This window comes from Sturnira hondurensis, unplaced genomic scaffold, assembly GCF_014824575.4.
Source record: "Sturnira hondurensis isolate 20B ecotype Veracruz unplaced genomic scaffold, ASM1482457v3 Scaffold0020184, whole genome shotgun sequence".
Lineage (NCBI taxonomy): Eukaryota > Metazoa > Chordata > Mammalia > Chiroptera > Phyllostomidae > Sturnira > Sturnira hondurensis.
Genome location: NW_028092815.1, coordinates 3,741,549 through 3,750,060, shown reverse-complemented (window position 1 = coordinate 3,750,060; position 8,512 = coordinate 3,741,549). Strand labels below are relative to the sequence as shown.

Below are 8,512 nucleotides of genomic sequence, written 5' to 3'. Positions count from 1 at the left end.
GGGTGACTCAGTTGGATGAAGTGTCATCCACTACACCAAAAGTTTGAGGGTTTGATTCCAAGTCATGGCACATGCCTAGATTGAGGATTGGGTCTCTGGTTAGGGTGCATGCAGAAGGCAATCAACCAATGTTTCTCTCTCACATCAATGTTTCTCTTTCACATTGGTGTTTCCCTCTCTCTCTCTCTCTCTCTCTCTCTCTCTCTTTTCCTCTTCCTCTAAAGTCAATAAAAATATGCTCAAGTGAGGATTAAAAAATAAAAATAAACTAAAAATAGATTTGAAATGAGAAAAACTACATAAGTATACAAAAGCTATATACAACTATTAATTTATTACACCATTATACAACTATTTATCTGTATAAAGTACATAAAATTATTTAGAGACTTTTGGCCAATACAGAGGCATAGGTAGACACACTGTGCCTTCTCACACAACCAAAATAAGAACAACAACAATTTAGAAACAAAATAACAACCAGGACGGACAGAAAATTGAACTGTATGGAAATCTGACAACCAAGGAGTTAAAAAATAGACACATCCATCCAGACCAGTAAGAGGGGCAGAGCCAGGCAGAGAGGGGTTGTGGCAGAAAAAGCAAGGATGCTGAGAAAGCAAGTCAGCCTCTGACAAACCCCAGACACACAAGATGGCAGCAGGCAGGCCCTGGGTGTGCAGGTGGTGGCTGGCAACCCCGGGTGTAGGGTGACAATGGACAGACCCAGCAAGGTGGCAAGTGCGAAGCGAGGCATTGTGTGCAAGCTCTGACTTGGAGGTCCCACATTTGTGTGCAGATAAACTAAGCAAAACTGGTGAGTGAGACAGACCACACAACCCAGGGTCCCAGCGTGGGGAAATAAAGCCTCAAAACACCAATTGAAACATCTGTGGGGGTTGAAGTTCTGGGAAAAACTCCCAGCCTCACAGGAGAGTTTTTTAGATAGACCAAAAGGGCCCTAGAATGTACACAAGCCCACCCACACAGAAATGAACACCAGAAAGGACCAGTTTGCTTGGGGGAAGCAGTAGAAGGGACTGAAATCCGTCAGAGAGCCGAACAGGTGCCATTGTTCCCTCTCAGACTCTGCCCCCACATACAGTGTCACAACCCAGCAACTGAGTTGACTCACCTTGGTGAATACCTAAGGCTCTGCCCCTCATTATGTAACAGGAGTGACAAAACAAAACAAAAAAAATGGCATAAACGAAAAAACAGATCAGAGGTTCAGAAAAAATACAACTAAGCAATTAAGAGATAGCCCGCCTATTCAATGAACAGTTGATCAGGATATTCACAGAATTGGTTGAATTTGGTCACAAATTCTATGAAAAAATCAAGGCTACACTAAGTGAAATGAAAGAAAATGTACAGGGAACCGATAGTGATGGAAAGAAAACTGGAACTCAAATCAATGGAGTGGACCAGAGGAACAAAGATACAATCAAACAGAAAAGAATGAAAAAATAAGAACTCAAACAAATGAGGAGAGGCTTAGGAGCCCCCAGGACATCTTTAAATGTTCCCACATCCAAAAAAAAAAAATGTTCCCACATCTGAATTATAGGGGTACCAAAAGGGCAAGAAGAAGAGCAACAAGTGGAGAAGTTACTTGAACAAATAATAAAGGAGAACTTCCCCAATCTGGCAAAGGAAATAGACTTCCAAGAAGTCCAGCAACCTCAGAGAGTCCCAAAGAAGATGGACCCAAGGAAAAACTCACCAAGGCACATCATAATTACATTACCCAAGATTAAAATGAAGGAGAGAATTCTAGAAGCAGCAAGAGATAAGGGGACAGTTACCTACAAAGGAGTACCCATCAGGCTGTCAGCTGATTTCTCAGAAGAGACCTTACAGGCAAGTAGGGGCTGGAAAGAAGTCTTCCAAGTCATGAAAGGCAAAGACCTATATCCAAGATTGCTCTATCCAGAAAAGCTTTCATTTAGAATGAAAGGGCAGATCAAGTACTTCTCAGATAAGGTCAAGTTCAAGGAGTTCATCATCACCAAGTTCTTATTATATGAAATGTTAAAGGGACTTACCTAAGAAAAAGAAGATAAAAAACATGTATAGTGAAATGACAGCAAACTCACAATTATTAACAATCACACCTAGAACAAACAAACAAACAAAAACCTACTCAAACAACTAGAACAGAAATAGAACCACAGAAATGGAGATCACATGGAGGGTTAGCAACAGGAGAGTGGGAGGAGGAGAAGGGGGAGAAAGTACAGAGAATAAGTAGCATAGATGCTAGGTAGAAAATAGGCAGGGGGAAGGCAAGAATAGTATGGAAATGTAGAAGCTAAAGAACTTAAGACACAGGGACATAAACTAAAGGGAGTGAATATGGGTGAGAGAGGGTGTGCAGGATGGAGGGGAATGAAGAGGGGAAAATGGGACAACTGTATAGCATAATCAATAAAATATATTTTTAAAAAGATTTAAACTGGAAATACAGTGTTCTTGTGTAATATTCAAAATAGCAAAAAGTAATCCAAAATTACTGAGCATATGAAGAACCAAAAATATCTCAACTCACATGGGAAAAGATAACGTGTTAGTAATGAGATTACACAGATGTTGAAATCACCAAAATTTATTGACTCATCCATTTAAAATTGGTGGATTTTATTATACACACACTATGCCTCAAAAATGAACAAAATGAAAGTTTTAAAAGGGTTAATATAGTTAAAATACATTAGTATTACTCCAATTACAGCGTGAGATAAGTTGATTTTTATGGACTATTCTAGAAGTAAACCACTATTCATAACACTGTTTCTTTGAGAAATTGTTTTAAGTTTCAAATAATCAGTTAAAAACAATCTTCTGGCAATTAGTCCTTTCTTAAGTTGATAACTAAACATTTTAGAAAACGTAGTAAGTTACTTATAGATCTCATCCTAAACCCAGGAACATGAAAGTTCTGATTACTTGGGGAACAAATTATATATAAGCATGTCTATTTAAAAATCTATTGAGGTGACACTGGTTAATATAATTATATAGGTTCACAACACACAAAAAAATTATACATACATCTATATATAAGTCTTCAGCTACATATATAGCTATATACAACTATTCAAGTATATATAATTTACCTATGCATTATTCAATTATTTATATAATTATATACAATTATTCAACTAGAATAAAAAGAACTAGATACAACTATTCAACTCTATAGACAACTATATACAAATATACCACTATATATACAGCTACATACAAGTATTTAATTATATGTTTATATACAAGCATTCAACTAATATACAGCTATATGCAACCTTTTTTGTCTTAATGGTAGCAGTATGGTTTATTAACCCATGTCTTAGTACAGGCGCTGGGGCTTGCCCATGGTGCTTTTGATGTACAAAGCCCAGACATTCTGCCAGTTCTTTATGAGGAGTGACATCAGGAAATTGACAGCTAAGTAAATGTCGTACAGAAGCTCATCATCTGTCATCTTCACATGGCCAACAGCCACTGCCAGACACAGCACCTTCTTCGTCTGGAACTTAATTGTGGATTTGACTTCATCAACTTTGGCCACTATGTCCTCATTGTGGATCAACAAGGAAGGGAACTTGCCAGATTTATTCAGGCCTGGCCCCATGATTCGTGGGATCTGCTTGATCAGAGACTCTGAAACCAAAAAGGCATTATACTTCTTGGCCAGCTTCTTGACCAGATTCTTATTCTTGTTGAGTTTCTTCAGCACCTTGATGTCCATGTCGGGATGTTCATGGCCTTAGCCTCATCACAGTGCTGCTGGTCTCCCAGAACACACAAGGAGAACTTGAGGTGGGGAGTGGACTTAAGTCTGATGGTGCCCGAGAAGCATTTGTCCTTCTTGGGGTCAGAGTTGTTCAAGCTGATCTGCAGCTCCAACATCTCCAAAAACTTCCAGTGCTTGGGCTAGTTCCTGTGCACGACTTCCTGCATTGCCTCCTAGAGGGTTTTGCGGGAGACTTTGCTGCTCATAACTCCTTAAACCGCAAAACTAGAAAAGAGGTATACACAACTATTAAACTAAACATACAGCAGTGATACAAAAGTATTCAACTATTTATAGAACTATATACTGTGGGGGCGACTTTGCCCTCAAGTCCCCCCATCCGCCACAGATGAAAATAAACACTACTAAGACATGATCTGCTTGGGGAGGAGAGGTGACCAGTTTCTCAGAAGAAGAAGGCCTGGAGCCCCTTCCTCCAGGGGCTTTTATTGTGTTGTAATGCACAGGAATAGAGGGCAGCAAAGATCAAACAGTACATAACATTTCAAAGAAATCTGAGGGCTTAGTCTGAGTCAGAGTCTGTCAGGAAGGGGGTTTTCAGAAACTTCAGGGTTTCCTACTCGGACCCTTAACATATAAATGAAAGCACTCTTATCAAAGCAGGTTTCACAGGATTTTTTAGGAATTCTTTTTTCTGCCAGATTTCCCTGGATCTGCTCTAGCAAGGCAAGGAGCTACACCCATCAGGTTTTCAGGCTTAAGTGCATTAAAGCCAGGAAGTGCTTGTCCCAGAGGATGTGGGGACTCTGGCTATGTCACACAGCCAGGGGGCAAGGGTCTGTTGCTCACTCTTTGTTGCAACTCCCCGAGTCCTTCCATGATGGCCTCCCAAGTGATCAAGTCTGGCTTAGGTTTCCCCTCACTGTGAGGAGTCTTACCCGTTTCTGACTTCTGACCATGCTTTGGGGGCAGGGAGAGGAAACTGAGGCCACATTTGCTACCAGAGACAAGCTTTTGTCTCCTGTGGCTCAAATTCCAGAGGTCACTCACTCATCCTTAGCCATGAGAGGTAGTTACAATTTTTGGAACCAGGCAGAGCAGCCCCCAGTAATATACATCTATCAACCAGATGTATAGCTATGTGCAACAATTCAACTGTATGCACATCTATATAAAAGTATTAATCAACATATACATTTATATAAAAGTGTTGAACTAAATCTACAAAGACACACACAGCATTTTTTATTTATACAAATATAAACACTTTTCAACCATGTATACATGTACATACAACTATTCTACTCTATAGAAACATACACAATAGTTCAACTAAGTAAAAACTGCTATATACACGTATTCAACTCAATATACCACTTCATACAACTACTTATGTATACATACTACTACATACAACTCTCAACCATATAGACAGCTATGTAAACTAATTAACCACTATATACACCTGTTCATCAATATATACAGATATACAGGGGGAACACACACAAAACTGGAATTTATTTATTTAAAAATTGTGTGGTTATTCTTCCATGTTTAAACTTCAGTCACCTTCAACATACTCACCATTTGTTGCACTACACCTATAGAGACTTTTCCCCACTGCTCAAAACAGTTTTTGAACTTGTCAATTTTGATACCTTTTAGTGCTTCTGCTGTTTTTTGTTTCACTTCTTCCACATTGCCAAAATGTTCCCCTTTGAGGACTTTGTTTTAGATGTTAGGTTCTTTTTTTTATTACTGTTGTTCAGTTACAGTTGTTCCTATTTTTCCCCATTACTCGCCCCCTGTACCCACTCCTACCTCCCACATTCACTCCTTCCCACCCTTGTCTTTGTCCATGTGTCCTTTATACATGTTCCTTGACGGCCCTTCTCTGTTGTTGACTGCTTTGCCTGGTTTTAGGTATTGTATCTGTACGCCTTGTGGCTAAGGGCAAGGGATGACCTTTGGAGTGCCAGCCACAGGAGACAAAGCCTGTCTCTGGTAGCAAACACTGCCTCAGTTCCTCTCCCTGCCCCCAAAGCTTGGTGGGAAGTCAATGACAGGTAAGACCCCTCACAGTGGGGGGCAACCGAAGCCAGACTCGATCACTTGGGAGGCCTTCATGGAAGGACTGGATGGGGGGTGGCTACAACAAAGAGCAATGGACTCTGGCCCCCAGCTTTGTCAAAGCCCGAGTCCCCATGTTCTCTGAGAGAAGTGCTTCCTGGATCTAATCCCCAGAGGTGCAGCTCCTTGCCTTGCTAGAGTGTGTCCCTGGGAAAACTCTGGCAGCACAAAGACTTCCTGATAAACTTGTGAAATCTGCTCTGCTAAGAGTGCTTTCATTCATATGATAAGGATCCGAGAGGAAAAGAGTATGTCTCCCAAAGTTTCTACAACTCTCTTCCTGACAGACACTGACTCAGACTCTGAAGCCCTCAGATATCTTTGAAATGTTATCTACTGTTTGATCCTTGCTGCCCTGTATTCCTGTGTATTACAGCCCAATAAAAGGCTATGGAGCGGGGGACTCAGGGCCTTTTTCTCCTCGGAGAAACTAGCTGCTGCTAGCCTTTGTCTCCCCTGAGAAACTGGCCACAGCCCACTCCTCCTCCCCAAGCGGGACTCGCAAGAGACACACTTCTTTATTCCTCCCCATTATCTATCTTTCCCTCCCCTCTGGTTGCTGTCAGTTTGTTTGTTATTTCAATGGCTCTGGTTCTATTCTGCTTACTTGTTTGTCTTGTTGATTAAGCTCCACTTGTAGGTGAGAACATGTGGTATTTGTCTATCACCACCTGGCTTATTTCCCTTTGAATAATGTTCTTCAGTCCCATCCATGCTGTCAGGAAGAGTAGAGCTCCTTCTTTCTTTTCTGCTCTGTAGTATTCTATTGTGTAAACCTGCCACTGTTTTCTAATCCACTTACTTACTGATGGGCACTTAGGCTGTTACAAGCACTAGGCCATTGTAAATTGTGCTGCTATGAACATTGGGTCCATAGGTGCTTTTGAATACAAGTGAGCCCTTTGAGGACTTTTTTCATCCAAAATAGTCACTCACAGACATTTCTCCAAGGAGGACATACAGAGGATCCAGAGACACATGAAAAGATGCTTGATATCACTAGCTATCAGAGATGCAAATTAAAACCACAATGAGATACCACTTAACACCAGTCAGAATGGCTATCCTAAACAAAGAAACAAACAACAAGTGCTGGAGAGGTTGTGGGAAAAAGGGGACCCTAGTTCACTGTTGGTGGGATTGCAGACTGGTACAACCACTATGGAAAACAGTATGGAATTTTCTAAGAAAACTAGAAATGGGCCTGCCTTTTGACCCAGCCATTCCACTATTAGAAGTATATCCTAAGAACCCTGAAACACCAATCCAAAAGAACCTATGCACCCCGATGTTCACAGCAGCACAATTTACGATAGCCAAGAGTTGGAAGCAACCTAGATGCCCATCAGTAAATGACTGGATCAAAAAGCTATGGTACATTTACACAATGGAATTCTATGCTGCAGAAAGGAAGAAGGAGCTCCTACCCTTTGCAACATCATGGATGGAACTGGAAAGCATTATGCTGAGCGAAATAAGCCAGGCAGTGAAAGACAAATACCATATGATATCACCATTAAGAGGAATCTAAACAACAAAACAAATAAGCAAGCAAAATATGATCAATGACACTCAAATATGGAATAGGCTGACAGGGTCCAGAGGGGAGAGGGGAGAGAATCATAGGGGAAAAGGGGATGGACTCACATGAAGAAGTGTAAAGGACACATGGACAATAACTAAGGTGGGGGGCGGAAATGGGAGGGAGGTGGGGAGCACTGGGCGGGGGGCGGGCAGGGCTGGAAATATAAGACAGAGAACTGTACTTGAACAAGAATTAAATAAAAAATAAATTTAAAAAAACACACACAAAAAACAAAATAGTCACTCAGTCAAGATCAGGTGAATAGGGAGGGTGGGGCATGGATGTCATGCCATTTTTGGTCAAAAACTGCGCAATACTTGGTGTGATGTGTGCAGGTGTACTCGTAAATCACCCATCCTGAAATGGGCAAAAATATTGAAAAGTCTTCAATAAAAGTTCACTGAACCTGAATGCAGCCTCTCACAACAACACCAGCTGATACAGATGGGTTTCGAGAGCATTCATGTAGTGGGGGAAAGCTGTACTACAAGGGGCCCATCCTCCAGAGGATAATTCCGATTTTGTTTTTTGGGGGGTCACCACTCATATATAAAACAATCTAACTATTTATACAACTATACACATCTTCAAGTTATAGACAATTATTCAATTAAATATTCAATAGCTATATATAATTATTTAAGCCTATATACAACTACATACAACTCTTGAAACTAATATACATAAATATACAACTATTAAGCCAAACTTATACAGCTAAATACAACCATTTAACCACATATACAGCCATATGCAACTGTTCCACTATATATACTGCTATATAAAATTATTCAGCTAGCCCTGGCTGGTGTAGCTCAAGCCTGGATTGAGCACAGGTGTGCGAACCAAAGGGTCTCCAGCTTGATTCTCAGTCAGGGCACATGCCTGAGTTGCAGGCCAGGTCTCCAGTAGGGGCTGTGCAAGAGACAACCACACATTGATGTTTCTCTTCCTCTCTTTCTCTCTCCCTTACCCTCTCTCTAAAAATAAATAAATAAAATCTTTGAAAAATAAATAAAATTATTCAACTAAATATACTG

General features: G+C 40.7%; 1 pseudogene; it reads right to left on the bottom strand.

The window, feature by feature from the left end:
* Positions 1–3,315: 3,315 nt before the first annotated feature.
* LOC118975227 (60S ribosomal protein L10a-like) lies at positions 3,316–4,002 on the bottom strand (annotated as a pseudogene).
* Positions 4,003–8,512: the final 4,510 nt, after the last annotated feature.